The sequence below is a fragment of the Apus apus genome, chromosome 8 (assembly GCF_020740795.1).
Source record: "Apus apus isolate bApuApu2 chromosome 8, bApuApu2.pri.cur, whole genome shotgun sequence".
Taxonomy (NCBI): Eukaryota; Metazoa; Chordata; class Aves; order Apodiformes; family Apodidae; genus Apus; species Apus apus.
Window position 1 is genome coordinate 7,337,597 of NC_067289.1, and position 20,748 is coordinate 7,358,344.

At 42.3% G+C, this 20,748-nt stretch overlaps 1 protein-coding gene across 3 annotated transcripts in view; it reads left to right on the plus strand.

Moving 5' to 3' along the window:
* Positions 1-20,748, plus strand: part of PXYLP1 (2-phosphoxylose phosphatase 1) — a 105,465-nt gene that overhangs the window by 39,155 nt on the left and 45,562 nt on the right. The window contains exon 1 of one of the 3 annotated variants that reach the window (XM_051626506.1): positions 13,760-13,800. The exons of 1 other annotated variant lie outside the window; for it this stretch is intronic. The gene's annotated coding sequence lies outside the window, so the exon portion shown is untranslated. Of the gene's footprint in view, positions 1-13,759; positions 13,801-15,320; positions 15,340-20,748 lie in introns of those variants that run through there. One more of the 3 variants, XM_051626508.1, reaches the window with a different exon arrangement.

Sequence of the window (20,748 nt, forward strand, 5' to 3'; positions counted from 1 at the left end):
ATTTTTTGGGGAAAGATATCTTTTGCCAAGTTTGCTGCCTCCTTACCATTTTCAGTAAGAAAGCTGCTAAGAGGCTGAAGGTTTCTACACTGAATCAACAAATTATTCAGCGTAAGAGTTTGAAGGCATACTAAAAATCTGCAGTTAAATATTTTCCCCTCTGCAGGGGATTTCTAATTTGCCAGAGTAGGAAAATCCAAAAGAAAACATCCTTTTGATGCATTATAAATAGCGGCCTTTAGCTGGTGCGCAGTACCCCTGGAGAAACACAGTTGCTGTATAATCTGTTAAGAAACAAGCATTTGCTCCTCATGTGCAAGATACCAAATAAACACATACAAACAGTGCAATCTTTACACACAAAAGGCTTAACCCATGAACCTGACTGAGATCTATACAGTGGCTTTACTTTTTTAAGTACTGGCAGCAAGAAAAAAAGCACATTTAAGTTTCATAACACATCCTGTGTAGGTCTGGTTTTAGTTGTCCTTTTTCCCAATTGCACATTGTCCCCCATAAAGGGCCATAAAGCCTTAAATGCATTTACCTGAGCTACCTGCCATAGTTGCCCTGTCTGGTTTTGATTGTTCCTTTGAGACACCTCAGCTCATCTTCATAATTCCCAGCTGGCTTGGTTTTACTTCTCATGCAGGGAGGTGAAGTAAATCTGACACCAGTGTAAGAAGCAGATCTCTTTGTGTCTGTGTCAATTTAAAGGAAAATTGTTTTTTCGAGTATTCTTTAAACATGTTCTTAGTATTAGCAACAGTTCAGTGGAACTCAAATATCTATAAATGTAAGACTTTTTTCCTCGTTCAGAGCTTGCACTTGGCTGTGGGCAAGAGGTATTCAATGCTATCTGACTCTTAAAAGGGGTAAATCTCCTCCTCCTATTCATGCTGATTTAAGCCTGAAATAACCCCATTGAGGTCACAGGGGTGATGGCAGAGTCCTCCAAGTGTATCTGGAATCAGCCTACAAAATTAGCCCAACCAACACAAGTTACTTTAAAAGCTCTAAGGATCTACTGAGGCAGCCATTCAAGACAGGTAAGAAAAAATAAATCACTTAAATGCTGTTTCAATTTCAAATTCAAGTTTAGAACATCAGTATTTTGAGAAAAACAAACAAACATTTCAGTGGCTAATACTATTTTTGAGCATCTGGAGAGAAATATCAAACTATTGGAAGTGGGCTAAGGAAGGGTAATGAAAGCCTCAAAATAAAAAACTCTTCTCACTTGAAGGCTGCCAGGCAAATAGCCCCCTGGTCTCCTGCAGCTGTGAAAGCCATGAGAGCTCCCTTTAATGACTGTCAGTGAGAGAGAAGCAACTTGCTCTATTTTCCCCACACTTGGGCTACAGCTCATAATGTGTATAAATGTTTGGTGCTGGGATACATATCTGAACCCTAGTCCTCCCAAAGCACAGAGATGAAGAGGAAATTCCAAACTGGGAGATGTTGGCAGACCTTTGAACAAGTGACAGAATGAGAGCATTCATGCTCTGCCTGTCTGGTTGGTAAGGTCTATGGCATGTATTCCTTGCCATGCTGTATGTAAATAAGTAGTTTGATGGATCCCTCAAGCCTTGACCCCTAGGTAAGACCTGTGATCCCTCAGGTATGATTCAGAATTAATATTGAGGGGGGCCTGCAGCTTTTTCTGGGTAGCAGTAGCAAAATTCTTCCTGTCTCTCCTGTATCTGAAAATGAAGCCCTGCTGCAGCTGGGTCACTCTTCATTTGGGATTGTGGGATTAATCAGTTTCTTACTGACAGTTCCATTCATATGAATGTGTTTGTTTTCAGACATGTACTTGAGCTAATACGCATTTGGGTCATTGCTTGGTTGATTCTTTTCATTATGGGCAACATGACGCTCATGCATACAATTTGTGTTATTTAACTATTCTCCCCAGTGCCTATTATCAAATGGTCTTTTTTTTATCATCACACAAAGGATTACTCATTTGTCTCTCTCCCATTCCTCACTCAATACTCTCCTGTCTTTTCTTGATCTTGTCCTGCCCTTGAAACATGCTAGTTAGCTGTATGGAAAAACAAAGAAGTGGCAGATTTTCTGAAAAAAACCCCAAAATTAAAACCAACCCAAAATAAACCAACTCAACATGAGTTTTCAGAGTGACAATGACAAATGATTTATACTGGCAGGCACTCATGAACACTGAATGCTGACGTGGTCTGTATTCATGCTAGATAGGGGTGACCTCTAGGGCCATCATTTGGCCTGTTATTTGTTCATTCCACCTAAACAAATTATGCTGTCTTCAACATACTAAAAATAAAAGTATTACATTTCCCCTTATGGCATATGCAGTAAAGGGTAATCTCCAAATAGCCTTTTTACTATCTATCATTTTAGGGAGCACTTAAAAAGTTAATATTTTTTTTTCAAGGAATTGTCACACCAACCAAAATAGATTTTGTTGCCATCCCACTGCATGTACTGGATTTTCAGTTATGGAAGGGCATCATTCTCATTACCCACTACTGCGTTTCAGCTTAGCATGATGGTCCTTTGCCTCTTTGGCCAGTGTTTGCCACATTTCACACATATCTGAACGGTGGAAACATCCTAAGAGCTGATTATTGAGAGACATTAAAAGAACTGATTAACACAGAACACAGGTCACTGAGGAAGGTGTCACTGGGCATGGCTGTAAACAAGAAATGTTGCCAGAGGCTCATAAGGAAAGGAAATAAGTGTTACAGCCCTGAGACCACTCACAGACCTTGATGGTCCTGACTACACTCACTGGGGCCCCCATCAAAACTCTTGCCTGTGAGCACAGGAGCTAATTTAAGTGCTGTCTGGGACCTTCAGACCTGGCATGAACTACGCTGCTGTGGTGCTTGTCTCTAGTTCATATGTAACTCTGTCTTGCCCTGGATCCCATTGATCTGTGGGCTGACTTTCTGGCTTGACTTTGGACTTCTTTTCTCTATGGACCTGCCTGTCAATCACTTGGTCTGATTGTGTTCTGTGGATTTACTTCCTGTCTTGTCCTGGGTCTTGCTTCCTCACCAGAAACTCAGCTGAGGATTTGGGCTGTTGTTTAAGCCTGGTCCCCACCTCTGGGTCTGCTCTGCTCCCCTTGCTTGGGATCTGTGGGGCTGGTCCCAGGTGGCGAGTCCCCTTCCTGCTGCCTGTGTCAGGCAGCAGCATCAATGGGATGTGCACCAAATGAAGCCATCAGGAGCAAAGGTTCTTGACACTAGGATATAATTTAAATGGCTTTGAATCAGCAGTGACTCTACTGAAGGCAACAGAACTATTCCCCGTATGGAAAAAGCTCAACTAAATCGTATTTTCAGAGAAAAGGAGAGCCTTAAAAAGGAACATGAAGATAACTTTAAGAAATAGCCCAAGAGTTCAAGAAAGTAAGGACATATAGTACCTATGAGACTGTAGAAATGTATTACCGATTTATTAACAAAGCTCAAATGGCAAGAAACTGTGAACACCTTTCCAAATCGTTATTCTTGTACCTGCCAATTCAGTTTCATGTTCTAGCAAAAACAAAGATCTGTCTAGGCGTTTACTGGCTAATATTGGACCTCCTATGCTTTCTTTTTCTGCTAGGAAAAATGATGTTAGAAATAGGCTTAGGAATTCACATTCAGAGACTAGACTGATAGTTTTGATAGTTTCTCAGCTGCTCTGAGCTGCCAAAGCAGTGCAGAACACTCTGACCCATCATCTCCATGTTTAAGTAAGCTTAGAAATCCCTTCCTAAAAGTCCATGCACCTGACTCTTTGCATGTTTGTTTTCCATTGCTATTTATTTCCCAGTTTCTGTTCTATTTCAGTTTTATTGTCAAGCCTAAATGTTATGAAGCTCTGGCTTTGATCTCTGAAGCTGTGCAGTATCTGAAAACTAGGAGTGGAAATGCAAAGTATTCCGGTTCCTTAGGATTAGGAATTAATGCTAAAGTGTCCATAGGTATAGAGTAGAATGGGGATTTATTTATTTATTTATTTTTCTTCAGAATGTACTAGGTGAAGATCTGTAAGAACAGGAGAAGCTTAAATGACTGGAAAAAATCAGACAGCGCTACAACTGCAGTTTCCTTTTCTAGAACTTCTCAGAATACAGTCTCTTGCCTGCTCAGGATGGGTGTTCACAGTGGGCTCATCCAGCCAGAATGAAATACTAAAATACAGCTTTTTCTCTTCCTTGTCGGAAAGCAAGTTCACCTAGGGTTGGAGGCTCCTGGACTTGTTCATCTGACACACTTTAAAGTAGTGAGGAGGGAATCATAGAATCACAGGATGGTTTGGGTTGGAAGGGACCTGAAGGATCATGTAGTTGCAACTCCCTTGCCATGGGCAGGGACACCTCCCACTAGATCAGGTTGCTCAAAGCCCCGTCTAACCTGCCCTTGAACATTTCCCAGGAGGGATGAATATGTTAAACACTTGAATACGTGAAATACTCACCCTGTGTGGGCACAGAAACACAGAAGCCTGGCTTAGCCACACTGACTGCTTTTCCTCAGTCACACTGATAAAATACAACACAAGTCATTCACTTCCTGCATTCTACCCACTTTCTCATTTACTCCTGCAACACCGGGGGAGTGCTTTCTGTATGTGAATGTGGAAGAATTGAAACCTAAAAATGAGATGTATTTTTGACATGAACATTAATACAATTAGAAATAAATTATATATGTTTAGTACATTATGATTCCTGCCATGGAGCAATTGTATGTGTTCATACTGGAAGCTCATCTGATAGAGCAGTAGGTACATGTATGTGTGTAGAAGAAGCCTTCTGCTGATTCACAATATATCAGCCAGTGTTAATTTTAAGATGTAAGGATTAAAAGTTTGGGAAGGTAGGTCTTGCAATACTATTTATCTTTACTTAAACTAGGACATGGCTCCAGACTGTACATATCTTGCATTCTCAGGCAATTAATTTGTTCTCAGAAATAGGAAGCTAAGATACTCAGATACCAAAATTATTTGGTGTTACTCATATTTCAAGTAGCTATGACCTGGTATTCTTACTTGAGTGTTGTTTCTGCTACACCCACCTGTGTTATCTGCATTCATGTCTACGTTCTTTCCTGATCAGGTGAGTATGCTAAAAGGAGCTGTAGCTGCTGGCTTTAAGGCAAACCAGTGTCACTGACTATAGTCTAAGGAGACTGATGTGTCCTGTCCCATATGATTTTTGTTTACTCCCACATGATGAAGTGTACAGTATGAATAACATTTTTATGTCAACATAAGCTTCTGTGTGTGACTCCATCAAGTATTCCAAGACATTTCTCATCTTCTGGTTTTGGGCAGCAGTATGTGATGTACATTTCCTATACAGGTGTCCTTGGTATTGGTTTTAATAGAAGGAAGATGACTAAGGAGGAACAGTCAACCCTTTTCATGTCTGGCTGGGGCTGTTCATGAACAGGTTTGAAGCATATCAGAGAATGGGGTAATAACGAAGTTGGCAGTGATAATGTCAGTGCCCAGGGCGTTTTTTCTGGGTAGGTTTCCTTAATTAGACTTATAAGGTTGGCAGTTTCCAGGTCACCTCCATGGACTGCTCTTCAGTTCTGCCTTCCAGAGGAGTCAGAAATCTGCCCCGGCAAAGTACCTGGGTGCTCCTCGGGCGCAGGGAAGCATTCAGATACTCTAAGGCCATTTTTGCTGGCATCTAAACATTTGATTCCAGCTCACCCAGCAACAGGAAACCAAAAGCTGTCACTCTGAATAACTTTCCTGCCTATCACATTGGCAAGTCAAGCCTGAATTTAACTAAAACCACAGCTTGCAGCAAGAATTTTTACGAAGTAGGAAACCCTCCTGTGAATGTATAAGGACAATTTTTTTTATATGTCTCTCTCTCTCCACACCCCCTCTCCTTCCTCCTATCTCCATGTAAGCAGTGCAGCAACGCGGCCACCCTGGTTGCCTAGGAAGCCAATTGCTGCTCCTAAGGGATCTGTTTAAAATTCCAATCCAGATTCTAGTCAGGTTTGTGAGACCCTGGGAATGGAGCTCTTGAGGTGGTGGATACTTTCCATTTTTCCCCCGCCTCTCCTCAGCTTGTCTGGACTAAGAGAAGGCAGCTGTGCTGCTTTACTAGACAGAGCAGCTGGACTTGGTTACCCCTAGAACCAATTAAGTGCTGTAAGAATGGCTTGCCTTATTCCAGAGAGACAGAAGGAGCTGTTTGAGATCATAAATGACACTGGAGAGTAGTTGTGTATGTATGCAGTTATTTTAAGGGTTGTTTTTGAGGCTTTTTCTAAGCACCTGCTGCCTTTTTTGGCATTTGTACTTTCATCTGAGTTGTTTGAAATGCAAATAAAAGCCATGATACATATTCAGACAATCTGAGACCTGTGTTTCCAAGGACTATGCTAAACCCTTTTTGGAGTTTCTTTTCAGAAGTTAATCCTAGTGGAAAGTTACCAAATGGAGCTTTTAACAGGTGAAATAATAAGCTAGCCAAGAAGTGCACCTACTGAACTGGTGGCAAAGGTGAGTGCCCTCTCCAAATCTGTTTCCATCTCATAGCCCTACACTGCTGAATGCTATATTTGGAGAGGCAAAGCAGGGTGATATTTAGAGCAAAGTTCCTTAACGTTTAACTTGGGCTGTTGTTCAAGAAGTTGTTTGTCACATCTCATTATATGTGCTGTTCAAACTTAGATGTTCAGAATAACACCCAAGTAAAAATCTATGAATAGAATAACTGATTATCAGTGTAACCAACACTCATTAAAAGAGATCTTAGATAGTAACAAAAGCTAGAGTTTGAGTCCTTGTTTATATTATCAAAAGTGTGTAGATCTTATTTAAAACTGTTTTGAAGTGTGAATTATGAACAGAAGCTCTTTGATCAGAACTGACGTACAATGTGTCATAAGGCATTATGCCAATAAAAGAAAAAAAAAAAAACAACAAAAATTGAAGCTTCCTTTCCAGTGGCACCGAATGAAATGAGAGTATGGGTCTCATACTGAATTTTGTGCTAGCATGTCCGTACAGTAGAAATTTGGTTACAAAGACTACTGCCAAACCTCTGCAAAGTGGAAACAGGTGTTTGGTTTTCTGTTGAGGAGAAATCAGCAGTGCATGATATGGGCATTTTCTCAGCATACTTATAAAGTCTATTTATATTGCACACATTCCTCCATGAGTGTGGTCCCACACAGACTTCCTCTTTCAAAAACTTCAGCCCCAAATTTAGCTTGTGGTTTCTGCTGTTTGCAGTAATTTCTCCATAAAGAAGTGACAACAAACTCTTTTCCTCAAAATATGACACCCTGTTTACATATTTAGAAAAAGCACAGTTGGAATGTGATGTGCCGTATTGCCATTTGATGATACCTATCTGATTATATTAAAACTACCTCTGTAGGTAAATTGCATTATTCTCAAATGACTTGATTAACTGGTCTTTTTTACTCTCACATGCTCTGGCAATCCTCTTGTGACCACACAAGATAGGATAAAATGTGGACCTGCTGGGATGAGGTGTACTAAATCCTATGGGTGGTGTGCACCCAGCTGCATGACAGTGGGTCTTGCAAAATGAAGGAGGAGGAAGTAATGGGCCAGACTAACTATTTGAGTTATTGCTGTTCAGAGGTCCAAATTTATTTTGGAAAATCCTGCAACTAAATAAAATTATTTTTCAAATTAAGGAGTTGTATATACCTGGTTATACTCCAGGACTTAGAGTCATGTGCAAACAGCAGTCTTCTGTTCACTCTGAAAAATAAACAGGCTTTTTTATTATGCTATTCAGAAGAAAAGGGAATGTTAGCAAGTAGAGCCAGATAAGGCATCTTCATATAATCATAGAATGTCTTTAGTTGGAAGAGACCTCTAAAGGTCATCTAGTCCAACCGCCCACAATAAGCAGGGACATTTCACACTAGAACAGATTGCTCAGAGCCCCATCAAGCCTGACCTTGAATGTCTCCAGAGATGGGGCCTCCACCACTTCTCTAGGCAACCTGTTCCAGTGATACACTACCCACATATTAAAGAACTTTTTTCTAATGTCCAACCTTAATCTACCCTTCTCTAGTTTGAAATCATTAATCTTCCAGTCCTCAAGCAACTCTCCTGTTCTCTGTGACCTCTCAAAGATGACGGAGAGTGGCTTAGCAATAACATCTGCCAGCTCTCTCAGAACTCATGGATGTATCCCACCAGGGCCCATCGATGTGTGAATGTCCAGACTGGCTAAGTGGCCACTAGCTTGGTCCTCCTCTACCAAGGGAAAGTCTTCTTCTCTCCAGACCTTTTCTCTTACCTCCATAGTCCAGGAATCAAGAGGGTTGGCTTTTGCAGTGAAGTCTGAAGCACAGAAGACATTCAATAACTCTGTCTTCTCTGTGTCTTCTGCCACTAGGGCACTCACGTCTTTCATCAGTGGGCCTACATTTTCCCTAGTCTTCCTTTTTTTTAATTGATGTACCTGAAGAAACTCTTGTTGTCCTTGATACCTGTTGCCAGATTTAATTGCCTTAGCTTTCCTCATTGCTTCCCTGCATTCTCTCACTATGTTCCTATATTCTTCCCAAGTGGCCAGTCCTGTTTTCTATGTTCCGTACATTTCCTTTTTCCATTATTTTTTTTCCAGAAGACCTCTACTTATCCATGCATGTCTCCTACCTCCTTTGCTTGATTTCTTCTTCATAGGGATACACTGGTCTTGAGCTTGGAGCAAGTAGTGTTTGAAAGTTACCCACTTCTCACGGACATCCATACCTTCCAAGGCCCTGGCCCGTGGTATTTCACCAAGTAGATCTTTGAAGAGGCTAAACTTTGCGTTCCTGAAGTTCAGTGCTGTAATCTTACTCATTTATCTACTTCCACACAAAATAGTAAACTCCACCATTTCGTGGTTGCTACAGCCAACATTGCCCCCAGCCTTCATATCCCAAACAAGACCTTCTTTGTTTGTTAATAACAGGTCCAGCAGCGCATCCCCCGTTGCAGGTTCCTCAACCAGCTGAGTCAGAAAGTTGTCATCAGCGTTCTGCAGGAACCTCATGGACGAGGCATGTCTGGCTGTGTTGCTCTTCCAGCAAATATCAGGGTGGCAGAAGACCCTCATGAGAACCAGGGCCTGTGATTGTAAGGCTACTTTCAGCTGCCTGTAAAAGGCCTTATCAACCTCCACATCCTGATAAGGTGGCCTGTAGTAAACACCCACAACAGTGTCCTCCATGTTAGCCTGCCCCTTAATTCTCACCCATAAGTTCTCAACACCTTCTTCCTTCTCTCCTAGGCAAAGCTCAATACATTCCAGGTGCTCTTTCAGATAAAGAGCCACTCTACCACCCCACTTTGATGACCTCTCTTTCCTAAACAGTACATAGCCATCCATGACAGCACTCCAATCATCTGAGCTATCACGCCATGTCTCAGTGATTGCTGTGAGATCATGGCCCTGCGACCACACACAGATCTTTAGTTTATCATGTTTGTTCCCTATACTGCATGCATTGGTATAAATGCACTTCAGCTCTGTCTGTCTAATAACACCTAGAAACAGTGTAGAACTTGTAATTATTGTTTGGAGTTTAATCAACCAGTGAAAGAGTAGAACAAAAATAAGGAAATATGTGGTAATAGTCCTAGTATGTACTTTAATTGCTGATTGCTTGATTACTGCTGAAACTGATGAGGCTGAATGTGATGGTATTATCAGGATGTTAAGCCTAGAGCAAGAAATGAAAACAACATTTAACATGAACACGAGACACTGCAAAATAGCATATTTGATGGTTGAATTGAGGGAGTCCCTGCAGAGATAATTTAAATGCTGCAAAGCCATGTATGTAGAAATACTGATGCATAAGATATAACAGGCAGCCTCTGAAGAAAACAAGCTGCTGTCATACAATAGAAGAGTTAGAAAAATCTAGATGAGTGGCTGTGGCACCATATCCAGACCCACAGTTATGACATAATTAAAAGATCCAATGAGACTCAGACTGAGGAAATTTAATGGGTATTGGCATCCCAGGAGTTTATAGGAAGATATTGTTGAAATATACACAAGTCATCAAGGCACTCAAACCTTTAAAACCAGGGCTGACTTGATCAGGCATTGGATAGATAGGCCACATAGCACTTGGAATGATGCAAGAACATGGGCAAAGCAACTTCAAGAGGTGACATCAGACTTCAGGTATGTGGTGGCAGAAAGTAGGCATAAATAACTGTTTTCAAAGGGGTTTCTTTCCAGAACTATCAGCAGTTTCTTTAAATACTTAAAAGCTGTAGGTCTGAGACACAAAGCATCTCAGTCAGTAATTAGCAATCTGAAAACAGTGCTTGCTAAGAATGTGGTACTGTCAGAAGCAACCTTTTGCTAGATAAAGAGTGAGAACTCTCTAAAGCATTCAGGCATGTGGCTGAGAATACAGTCAAAGTCAAACAATGGAACTGACAGGATAATTCAGACCACTGAAACACTTGTGTTCTTAAAAGAAGAAAAAACACCCCTACAAACGTATGGGCCCTGAAACAGTTATGAGTGAAGAAGTAACCCCAGAACTGAAATACCATATTCAAATATTACCTCGTGTATGATACATAGTTTAAATGTACCATAGCTGAGAAGCCTTGCTCCTGTATGAGCAAAACTGACTGCAGACTTGTTTGTAGAGCAGAGACTTGCTTCTTTCTCTTTCCACTCACTTGTGCATATGTACCACACTCCATTGTTGTCATGGCTTCTAGGTGCAGTACCTGGGATCTAGCTGGAATCTTGGGTAAAGTCTTTGGGCTTACTTCCTGACTGTTTTCTTGCAAATGCATTAGCCTTTGGATTAAGCAGAAAAATGAACTAATTTATACTGTAAACCGTAACTGATTGTGTACTATATGTGTAAGAATTTGTCTGCAGGAGAGCCCTGATCCAACCCTTACCTTCTCCCAAGTATCTCCTATTCAAAATCTTTGGCAAACAGAAGGATTTATAGTTGCTTTGACCCTGTGATTAGAAATGAAGGAGGGAAAAGAAAAAATAAAACACCACCCAGTTGGAAACAGTTTGTTTTTCTCATTAAAAAGAAAAAAAAAATTGAGAGCAGAAAAAAAAAAAAAATAGCCAGGATTAGAATCAGCAGTTTGGAAATCTAAGTAAATTGTAACATTAGAAATGTCCTCCCTGGGTAATGGGGCTGTGTTTCACCTTGTCCTATCCTCTATAATGCAGGTTGTCAGTTTACCTCTTGGGGTTTAGGTCAGACAGAGGAACACTGCAGTGTTTTGACCACGTATAATCGTGGATTGTCTCAGTAGCAGCTGGTGGATGTCAGTGAGTGAGCTCACAGGTTTAGTGTCCATACTTGCTACTAGTCACAGCTACTTCTTGATTAATTTAAAAGGTTGTTTTAGTTCATAGCTAATTCACTCTACTGGAAAGACTTCCTCATAATACTTGCCAGAAGAGCCAGTTCTGATTATACAAAGTCGTATTTACATCATGAGAAGTTCATTAGATGCATAATAATAGGAGAAAGCAGATCTAGTTGATGAGAATATCAAGTGAGGTGATGCAGTGTGACTGTGCATAACTTCAAGTCTCCTCCAAAAGCAGCAGTTGTAGTTGCTCTGCCTTGCAGGTATTCAGTTTATCTCTAATTTAATCTTTAAAATCCTGGTGGATGGGGTTTCTGCAGAGATATTTTCAGGCTATTAAAAACTTTTGAGTACATAGTCTTTTGTATTATAAGTATTATAATTGCTTTGTCCCTGATGAAGCTGATTTCTGTGTATAGACAACAGTATTTTATTCTCCAAAGCAAAAACATTATGTGAAGAAATAATTATACTACATGGAGAACAGATGGACAGTTCCTGAATCCAAAGTCCTTTCTAAATTGCACTTTGTTCTGGATATGGTGGAAATGTAACTGTCCTGGCAAGCATTTGCTAACATGGTAGGTCATTGCTTCCATATGGAGATTTTCTTCAAAGCATCTAGTCTGCTTTCTGGGTAGGGAAAGGCCAGATTTCCTTGTGCTGATGTTGGGCACCATGCAAACCTAACGTGCACTAGTGAATGGCAGTCGGAAGTCTCACTGTTCCACATCTAGGGTCCCATAATTTGTCGTCTCCTCTTCTGCAAATCATTACTTTTGAAGTAATTCATAATGATGGATTAGGTCTAATCTGATGTGATGCTGGTAGCAGTGAAGAAGAGCAATGTCTGTGTATTTGATGTGTCACTTGGCAGACCAACCACCATGCTGCTGAGCATCTCTGGGTATGGATTTTAAAGAGCAACAGTTGGGAGAGGCTCCAGTCTTCTGATCTGCAGATGGATGATCACTTTCTGCACCACTGCACAGTCTGTTGGTTAAAACTTTAGCATCATGCAAGGGGTTGAGTTTGAAGGGACCTTAAAGATCACCTACTTCCAGCCCCCTTCCTTGGGCAGAAACACCTTTCACTAGACCAGGCTGCTCAAAGCCCAGTCCCACCTGGCCTTGAACACTCCAGGGAGGAGGCAGATTCATTCCTGTTTCTTATTCTAAAAGAAAATAAAACGGAGAATCTGAGCACGTTTCCAGGTGAAAGCATACCAGTCAGTAAAAAGAACTAGTCTAGCTAGAAAAACATGCCCAGCCTTTTTGCCAGTTGTGCTGACTCTGTGGATGTGCAGTATCAAAGCAAGCAAATTTGGTTCCATGCTGATATTTACAGGGCAGTGACCACCGGTCAGCATGGCCCAGGAGTAGGGGGCATAGAGATAAGGATCTTTGCTGGCAGAGCAGCGTGACAAGGCAGTTGGCAGCTGGCAGAAGTATCCAGAGATGCAAGTGGAACTGCAGGAGTATGTGAACCACTCTTTGAGGTAAGTCCTGGCTGCAACAAGAAAACCCTACAGCCATTTGCCATAACCACCATAACCAACTGGTTAGCATAGTGTTACTTTGATCAGCTGGTATTTGCATAGGTTCTGCATAGACATGTCAAGGTAGGTATGTGAAGGGAATTAAGGCATTCCCCAAAGCAGCAGAATTAATTTTAGAAACTGTTTTAGGGTTACATGAGAAATTGGTGGTTTTGAAAGGAGTAAACAAGTGATGCTGCTGGTAGAACAGAATCTGCTCCTGTGAGGGGAAAGGCTGGTTAGCTGTGAGCTTCTTTGTTGGCAACAGATCCGGGTGAACACTGCAAGTTGTGAAATCACTTCCATCAGCTGTACAAGGAAATGTGTTTGTTTTATCTTTTTATTGAAATTAGTGGAATTCTACTTTGACAAGGAATTGGCATTTCTGACGAAGGGCCATGACAACTTGCAGCTGCACTTCCCTGTAAGTTAAGCGTGAGAATTCGCCAGCAGAGCCCCTGGCAAGTAACCATTTTATTTAGCTGCGTTAGATGTTTGTGCTGGGTCTCCAGGGCAGCGACGGCCACGGACTGAGACTCTGGAAGCTGAAAAACGGGGGGAACTGGGACAAAGTGCCCGCAGTTGGTCCCGGAGCCTCTCGCTCGTCTCCCACCGCTGTGATCATGAATGAAGCCGCCCTCGGAGGGCTGAAACGAACCCGTCCCTCGGGCAATAACGGCCGCCCAGTCCCGTCCCGTCCCGTCCCCAGCCGGAGGGACCCTCGGCCCCTCCCTCCCCGGCGGGCAGGGCGGGCGGGGCCGCGCGGGGCGGGCGGCGGCCGGCAGGGGGCGCGGGCGGGCGGGGGCGGCGCTCCGAGCAGGCGGCGTTGGGCGCGCTGCCCGGCCCGGCCCTGGCGTGGCGGCCGCTCCGCACCGGCCCGAGCGCGGGGCCGGCAGGTGAGGGCTGCCGGGGACGGGGCTGCCGGGGACAGGGCTGCCGGGGACGGGGCTGCCGGGGACGGGGCTGCCGGGGACGGGCCGGTGGGACAGCGCCCTGGCTGCGCTGCCCGGGGGCGCTTGCCCCGGTGTGACCCTGCTTGTGTCTGCCGTGCTTCCGTGCCCCCCGTTAAATTCTCGGCGGCTCCAGCGGGCGCTGCTGCCGGGGCAGGGACTGGGGTGCGGCCCGGGCGGGAACAGTTCGGCGGGAGCTGCTGCCCCGCGCACGGCTCCGGGGGCCGGGCAGGGTCGGCTGTGGTCCCGCCTGCCCCGTGCCCGGGGAGCAGCGGCAGCCCCGGCCGGGCTGCCTGGACCGGCTCGGCGGGGGGGGCTCGGCACTGGGGGGCTCGGCATTGGGGGGCTCGGCAGGGGGGGGGTCGGCATTGGGGGGCTCGGCAGGGGGAGGTGTCGGCATTGGGGGGCTCGGCAGGGGGGGCTCGGCAGCGGCCACTTGCCCCCGCTCCTGCCCGGCCGTCTCCGCGGGACAAACTTTGCCTCCGGAATGGCCCCGCAGGCGGACACCCCGTCTGGGTGCTCGGGCTCTGCTCGGGATGTGTGAGCGGTCCGTGCGGGGCGAGAGGCTGGGGCGGGCTCGTCAGCCCCCCGGAGCGTCTGGGAGCTGAGCCTGGGTGTTTGCCAGGCTCGGCTGGCGTGGAGCACGGTGCTGGGGCAGAGCTGTGCGCTCCTGCACCGCTCTGGTTCTTGGTCATCTATCGTTGCTTGATACATCGTGGCTGGAGTGGAGCAACTTAATGTATCTTTTCCTTTGATGCCTGTTGTCTTTGGTCTGTCTGTAGCAGTCCCTTTCGTTGTATCTGCTTTAACCTCAATCTTTGTAGAGCCTTGAACAGATTTAGTGTATTTCTACACTACAAATTCCCGAGGAATAACCCTGAACCTTCTGACAAGCATGGACTTTTCCTCGGGAGTGCGTTCTGTTAGGAATGTCGTCCTGGCCTTCGTGCAGAATGTTGCACTTAAAAAGAAAAATAATAAAAAAAAATGTGAAAATATTTATTTTTAAATGCTAGTAAGTAAGGGGTTAAACCATGTATATGCAAATACTGCAACTTGAATTTCTGGACAGAGTAACTTAGGTAAAGGCAGGGACAATGGAAATGACAGGGTAAGAAGAGTCTGTGTCAAGACCTTATAAGCCTTTTATTTTGTTTGGCATTATAGTCTAAGATGAACATCTAGTTCAGACCTTAAACTTCCACTTATACAAATTTCACAAATAAAGTTTCATGTGAAGAAACTACACAGTAAGTGGCTCTATCCTTGACTAACTGCAAAAGCTGTCACATATAATAAGTTATTGTGCCAGTTTTACAATAGTAATGGAATATTAAACCAGCACATTTTGGCAGTAAGTAGCTGTAATACTTATGCCCTGTTTTGACGTCTGCAGAAGGAGGATTAGCTCAGACAGAATTTGTAGTGGGAGGGTGTGAGTGGGATGAAAAGCAGAAGCTGCTTAATTTTAATCTTCTCAAAAAGGTAACTAAAAGTAGTGCACGTGGTTAAAACATATGCTCGTCTCTCTAATGGCTTTTTAATTGTAGTATCTTAAATATTTTATGTAAACTAGGCAGTGCTGAAGTATTAATTTTTATAATTTTCAGTACATACTGGTACAGTTCCCTGTTCTGCAAAAAGGATTGAGGAACAGCAGTCTTGAGTGAAGGTGTAATGAGCTATAGAACTGTTGGTGTAACTAAACTTCTGTATCTCTACCCATGTACCTAACCAGAGGCATACCCCTGGTTGCACTTCAGGCACTTCCAGCCTTCATTTTTTCCTTAGGCTGTTTTTTGTTTGGGTTTTTGTTGGTTTTTGTTCTGTTTTGTGTGTGTGTGTTTTTGTTTTTTTTTTAATTTAAGAAGTGGGCATCTTGGAATGAGTGCAGGCAAAAAGCAATGCTTCAGGGTGTGCAAAACTGCTGTCCCCCATGAGGTTTGCTTCTCCAGTGGTTTTACAATGGGGTATATATTTTTGCAAACTTTTCTTCCCTCATGACCTTCTTAGAAAAAAGAAACCTTAAGTGTCCCGGGAGGTTTGTTATGTAGGTCTTTGTTCGTTTTCAAAGTCTCATAGGAGACATATGAAACTAGACTTTGGTTGTATTATTCTGGATGCTTGTTCTGTTCAAGTCATGGATTTGTGTTTTTAAGTTATAAAAGGCTTTTATCTTAAGTGTCTTGGTGTGTCTTTGCCCAAAAGATGAGTGATTAATTAATTTAGTCCTAAGAGTGATTTATGGTCAGTTCTAATCATGTTATCTTCTTTTAAGTAATAAAAATATTTGGCAATTAATATTTAAAAATCACTATGATATGCTTGTTGCTTGCAAACATAAATCAAATGAGTTTAGGGATTAAATATTATGCCAGCCAGTAATATGCACTTCATGATTTAGATATTGTTAGATATATGGTTTATGATGGATGCTGCAAAGGAGGTGGTGGTATGTTAGTTGTTAAAGAGGGTGGAGTCTTGAAGTCTGCCTTTATCGAAAGGATTGCTTTAACTGTTAAAGAAATCATTGGGTGGAAGAAATACGAGAGGATTAAAGAAGATAGAGTTTGTTGTAGGTAATACAGTAAGGTTTTGGGAGTTATTGGTAAATGGACAAGACAGTTACTGAGAAGGTTCTTGAGAGAGTGTGGCAGCTCAGCTGCATTGGCAAGCACTTGGACTAGCACACACACGTGCTGCTAGGCAGCAGCCTCAAAGGTGAGGAGGGATTTGCTGAAAAAGAACCTCAGTGATCCAGTTGTTGGACAAACAGTGTGGTTTGGATCAAAGCTGTTCAAGCAGTGAGTCAGTCACATTTGGGAAGTGTTTGAACATAACCTTTAATCTTGACTGGCTGGGAGAACAGGGTAGGGTCAGTAAGCAAGTTATGTATTGATTGACATTCAGAAGGTTGTACTTAGAAATACTCTAGCTTGGGTGGTAAATTATGTATGAATATGAGAACTTAAATTGTCTAGCAAAAAGGGAAGAAATGCCCAATGCCTTGGAGGAGACTTTAAATGTGGATTTCTTGCAAGATCTCTACTTGCATGGGTTGTAGTGTTGTGGTAATTTTAAAATATTGCAGTACTGATAGAAAGATTGTGCTTTAAAATACATTTTAATTTTTTTTTTCCTTCTTTGAAATGCTTTCCAGAAGGCCTTCTGTACTGAATGCAGGCCAATGTATGGTATAAATTACAAAGAGGTAGGAAAAGAAATGGAAACAGTTGATCATAAAGCTACAAATAGGATTATGATGATGACTGAAGGCTTACATAGCAGCTTTCCAGAAAGATACTAGATACTAGACCATGACATGCTTCATGTTCTGTTAAAATCAGGCTGCCCTTTGGTGAAACCCAAATGAAGTCACATTAGACAAGCATTTGGGTTTGAAAACCATTCATGGCAGTTTTAGCAATGTTATTGTCTAAAAGTTGTAGCAGAGGATACATGAATCTTGCCTTATGCTGGGCAGGAGCACATGGGATTTGCCTGTGTGGCTTTTGTGGCATTGCATTTAGGTTAGAGCTCACAACGAACATTCCTGTTTGTTTTGAAAGTACCAGGTGATCTCTGATTAGTAGTGGGTGAGGCATTTTCTTGCCCAGTGAAGAAATAGAGTGGGCAGGTGTACTGTGAGAATAAGTGTTTATGATTCTGTTTAAAGAAGTCAGATAATGTCATTTTACTGTGTTCAGAGAATGCCTGAATCATAAATGTAATGGTTCATCCCAAGCTGCACAAAGGAGCATTTTTTCATTGTGCAAGATGATAATGAAATAGGAGCATTTGCCAGGAGGGCTACAAAGGTGGGTGGTAAGTGTGTGATTATTTTCTAAGTGTTTCTGATGATAGCCAAAGGATTGGGAGCAAGATTGACGGGTTATTTCATATTGATTAGGTAGGTAAACTGGGTATTGAAAAGGTAAATAGCTGACATATTTCATAAAAACAACTGATTTTTTGAAGCTGAAATAATTAGGCTTAGTTGTTTGTGTCACATGGTAAAGACATTGTTAGAAATGCTATTCAGAAATACTAGCCACTGTTTTCCAGATGTTTCATCCCTAGTTTCTTTAGCCACCTTAAGCTTTTCCATGTACCAAGAGCCAAGTCAGTTTCCCCTGGAAAGCTGTCACATGATTCATGGCTTCCCCTGTGAAAATAAAAACATAAACACCATAACTTCATCTCAGTGTTTACTATGGTAAATTCCTCACTTATGTATGCAGTGGAAGATACCGTGTATTGTTTTCCTAATGCTGGTCAGTCTCTGGTGATAAAAGGGAGGCCCTGTGACTATCTAGTTCACTGTCTGCTCTTAATGATGGTTTTAAAAGGGCAAAGCCATGCTGACAGTGGATCTTGCTCTTGTCTGTGTTTTTCATGCTTTGTTCATCTTCCTCACACCTGTGGTTATGATGTAGGTTTCCTGCTTGTCTCTGAATTAGAAGTCTGAACACAGGTTTGCATTTCTGTCTATGAAGACTTTTGGGTACCTTCATAAGGAGCTTCTGTTGGACCAATAAATTGTGGAAACAACTTTGTGGAACTAGGCAACAAAAATGTGGGCAATGACCCTTTCAAAATAAATTCAAGGACATAGTCTTTAGTGCCAGAGCTGTTTACTTAAGCCTATTTTTCCTTTTTTAAGAAATATCTGGCCTATATGTTCAGGTGGTGTCTAATGTGAAATTGTATGTTTCTAGAGATTAGCTTGTGTTTTGCCATAAGGATCAAGTTAAAAAACGGGCGTGCCCTTTTGCCAACAGCACAGCAATTTTCCCAGTGTGTTGCCTGTGAGATTCTCCATTCAGCTATCCAGCAAGTTGGCAGTTGTATGAAGTGTTGTAGGGAAGAAAGGGCAGCAGAAAGTGCTGACTGCCTGCCAAGGCATCTGTGTAATCACCATTCTGGGGTTAGATTGCAGGAAGATGACAAAATTGCTGAATAAAGTCTGTCTAGTTTTTTTCCTTTTTTTTCTCTTTTTTCTTTTTTATTTTTTTTTTCTTTTCCCCTTTTCTCTCCAGTATGAGCTGCCAGCTGTTGGTGCTGCCGTGAGTAACAGAATAACCTGTGGAGAGAAACTAAAGTTTTCTATGTCAAAGGCAGGAAACAGAAGTGTCGATCTACCCCATAATTTTGCATCCTTGTGTTTGTATAGAGGTGGTTGAATATGGAAGTGTTGGGTGACCTGGCACATGATGATGAGATGGAATAGATCTCATTACAGGGCCACAGTCAGAAGAGAAAATATTTAGAGATGAAGGTAAAAATATGGCTTGAGCATAAGGGTAGAATAGAAGTGTAATCGGTAATGAAATAAATGCCAGCTCTTCCATCCCTGTTACACAAACATTTCTACAATCAGGTTGTTGCACTGCTGTTTTTCACATGTATAATTTAGATCATTTAGTAAAATTGTATTTTACTTCAGTAATGGCCACATCACCAGCTGTAAGGTGCTGTGGTTTGAATAAGCTGGAGGCATGGGGAGGTAATGGTTACAGCTGGGGTTGGGCCAGAGGAATTAGTGGATTCAGATTTTAGAAGTTTTTCAGAGGATAAGAAACAAAGGACCAGCTGAAGAGGGGGACACAAGATGGGATAACAAGTAGGCTGAAGAGCTTGGAGTAATCAAGACAGCAAGCTCCTACATCTTAACTAGAATCTCCCCAAATCCATTTAATTTGAATACTGTGAGCAAGTCAACCTAATTGTGTGAACTTCTGACAACTGTGGGTGTGTGACCTTTCAGCAGTAGAATGTATTCATGTGCAGGTATGTTGTAAGCAGACCCAGTATAAGATCATCTGGAATTAAAATCATAAGGACAGATTTGGGAGCTCAGGTCCTATTCTCAAATCCATCTAACCTCAGTGGAAGGGCAGGCATGCAGAGGAAGACATTGTCCCTCATACCAATGTAATCTCAAATGTTGGTCAAATTTGACCTGGTGTGGAAAAATAAACCTTCTCCTACATTTATGAACTTCATTGACTGATTTTTTTATTCATTGTGACTTAAGTGGTTGATCACAACCAGCTTTGAGAGCATCTGTTTGCTTTCAAAGTTTGTGCCAGGAGGTGGTATTTGCAGCAGAATACAAGCCACGCCACTGCAGCGCAGGGAGACACATTCCTGTTCAGAGGCGTGTTCAAAGGTCTCCATGCAGAGAAGAGTATTGTAGTAAGAGAGGGAGTTGTTCAAACAATTAAAACTGTAAAAAGTAAAAGCTTAACTAAAAGTCTAACAATTCAACATGCCAACTGCTTTTCCTTCATGTGCTTTTTGGGGTTGTGATGTTACCTGATGAGCCACTGCCTGTGATCTGTGTGTGATTAGGATCTGTGCTCATACAATTATGATCATATGGTATGCTGCTTTAAAATTGTAAGTTTAAAATAATTACATTCTGGTGTTGTTTTTTAAGACTTATTTAATTTTCTGTATGTTCTGGAATGGTTTTACTGCCAATTAAGATTCAGTTCTGGCCTGGAGCCATCAAACTCATAAGGTTTCTTTCTAAGTTTCACAATAATGTTTAAAAAAAGTTGCTCAGTTTCCTTTAAGGAAGTAAAAGCACTTCCTTTGTTTTTGTTTTTACTTTCCCTGCAGTTCAAAGAGATTAATGATGTGGGTGATGAAGAATTTTGCTTACGACAAATTTTCCTAGATATTAAAGATATCTAAAAGGCCTCCAAAGTGATGTGCTGGGCTGCTGGGTTGTCACTGACTTTGACTTTTTTCAGGGTTCTACAGAGTAAGGTAAATAGCTCTAAGACACTGAACTTATTTCCAACCAAGAAGAGGTGGTCAAGGCCAGACCAAAGCACTTACTGAGAAATCTGTCTGAATGGAAGGATCTATTTAGCTACGGGTTGA